Below are 2855 nucleotides of genomic sequence, written 5' to 3'. Positions count from 1 at the left end.
GGGGGGGGGGGGGTAAAGTGAATTGTATATNGGGGGGGGGGGGAATGAAAGCATTTGTAATTTTTAAACATGTAAATTGTGCAACACAGCAATGCAAGAAGAGGAAAAAAACTTCCTTAAGTCCTGATTTTAAGGTGCTTCATTCAAGTTGTTCTTTTGTTTTCTATATATCGCCACGCAGACTCCAATTTGATTTTTTTTTGTTTTACAGAATTACTTCCTTTTTTCTACATAAATTAAATATGTTGTTGGAGTTACCAAAACCTGCACGCCGTTTAGACAGGTGTGAACCTTATGGCATTCCAGCTCTGTGTGGATTTATTTAAAGTGTATGAAATGATGAATTGTTTCAAAATACACACGGAGCCGGATAGAGGGACAATCAGCTACCATAAGTCCTAGATTATTATTTTAGTTTTTTTTCCCTAATGATCACAAGTCAAAACGATATAATCTGAAGTTAAGGTGTAATTAAAGGAGTATTTTTCTGTAGCTGCTACAGCCTTTGCTACCTCCGTTTGATCCCGTGTTGACTCGCCCTTCATTTTGTTTTTAAAAGCGACACACCGGCGGGATTACCGACGTGCTAAAAGCCTCCGGTCCAAACTGATGGTTTTGCTTTTATTTGTGACGATGTAAAAACACAGGAACTCCTCGGATTTGATCAGTTCAGATCTACATGTATTTAACACCTTGTGAAAAGCTATTCTGACATTTATCGATTAAATTACTTCTAAAAACCAAAGGTTTGCATTTTGTGTAGTTTTAACATCACTTCGGTTCAGTTTGATGTGGAAAACCTGAATATTTCTCTGCTTCCTGGAATCACATTTCAGTTCAGACCTTTTATATTTCAGGAAGATAACCACGGAGCCTCTACGTCGTACGGAGACAGAACAGGAAGTGGCAGAGCTGAAGATGTTGAGGTTCTCCTTGGGAGGGACGAGGATGGACAGGATTAGGATTGAGGTCATCAGAGGTACAGCACAGGTTGAAGGACTGGGAGATATAGTTAGAGAGGCCAGACTGAGATGGTTTGGACATGAGAGGAGGGACAGAAGGATGTTAGAGACAAAGAGAAGATATATGGATGCAGTTAGAGAGGACATGGAGTGAGTTGGACTGAGGACAGAGTTAGGAGGAGGATGACAAAAAGAAGCCACGCCAAGCCTCATTTAGGACAACTTTATTATATTGCCAAAGCTGTACATATTCTATAAATACTTTTTCCAAACACTAGAATATTTACACCTGGCGTCTCCGTCCGCTCCTCCTTTTGACGGCAAGCCGGCAAGTACAATCCCAGCCCAGGTGTAATATTCCAGTTTGAAACAAATCTTGTTTTTATTTGAACTCCCAGCTTCAGATGGGCTTCTCGTTAAAAGGAACGGCACCTTCTCTGTAGCTTCCTGAACCCTCTACTTTAAGTTAAGTTACTAAAAATACAAGCATGTCAGGATCAAAATAAACCCTCTTCCAGTGAGATCGCTGTAGCAACATATTGCTGATCAGAAGAAACTTTTACGCCACGTGACCACACACACACGTGCGCGCACTCACTCACTCACTCACACACACACACACACTGGGAAATGGACCAGTAGTTGGACTGGTGTCGATTGTTCTTCACCATCATGGAACAAAGACCACATGAAGACACGATGATCTCCTCCCGGAGCTGTTGGAGGGTCAGTCACAGGACAGAGATCCGCTCCCGAGTTCACTCTCAACCCTTCTAACATCTACATCCTCTCTCACTATGATCCCGTGTTACAGCTTTTCTTTCGCCCACAGCAAAACTCCAACAGCGTAGCCGTGGTTACGCTCAGATACGCTTCGAACACGTATCTGAGCGTACCTTAAGGCGTATCTCAGGACGCTGCGACGTGAACTTTGAACTCGCTGCTTAGAGAGAAAGTGGAGGATGTTTAACTGGAAATACTGTCAGAAACGTTTGAGGGGGCGAATAAACCCAGCAGGAAGACGAGGAAAAAGTTTATAATCGGACCTGCCAGACGGTTTTTGTTCTCTCAGAGGCTGGTGGAGGTTTTAACGGCTTCTAATTCATTTTCTAGCTGCAGCTCAGCCGTTTCGTGCAGGAAATCGGCCGGGCCTCTCCCCACATCGCCTCCGATTAGCGGCGTGACTTTAAAGCGAACGCGCCGAGTGACTTTTTCGTTCACGAGAGCAACGCCGCGGCTGTTCTCTGCCCTCTGACTGACCGATGAACACATTTGGAGGACACTTTGAACAGTCATGTCACACTGAATATTCAGTAAATCCACACTATAGAAAAAAGAAAAAAAAAACAACAATAAAACAAAATAAAAATCTCTTACATTCTTCACCCTGTGAGAGCCAGAGAACTCGAGGAAACCTGACTCTGCCAATGGCTAACTACTTCTTAAGTATTGCACATCTAGCAAATCAACATTTTTGTCACTTTTTTTTTGTTTTTTTTTTCTCCAGTGAAATGTACAGTCAATATATATTAAATAAATACTATATATAGAAATATATATATAATATTTATTCTTCAGCCTCATAGTAACATGCAGTTAATACCAGAAGACCACAGACGAGAAGTTTTACAGTAGAGCTACAACAGGAATTGAGCCTGACGGGCCAATCTAGGGCAAGAGAACACATCTGAGAACACTCAAAAGGGTTTTTTTGGGGTTTTTTTTAGGACCAAAACACCGTTTACAAGGAGTTTACATGCTCTGGTGCAGTATACAGTAGCTTCTTCGGGATGGAACGTGGGTCTCTGGATGCGTCAGCGGCTTAAAACTTGGACAGACGGGAACTTTACAGTAAGCACAGAATCACAGAATAACACAGAAGTGCGTTTGGAC

This window comes from Kryptolebias marmoratus, linkage group LG15 (assembly GCF_001649575.2).
Source record: "Kryptolebias marmoratus isolate JLee-2015 linkage group LG15, ASM164957v2, whole genome shotgun sequence".
Taxonomy (NCBI): Eukaryota; Metazoa; Chordata; class Actinopteri; order Cyprinodontiformes; family Rivulidae; genus Kryptolebias; species Kryptolebias marmoratus.
Note: the sequence above shows the minus strand (reverse complement) of the source record.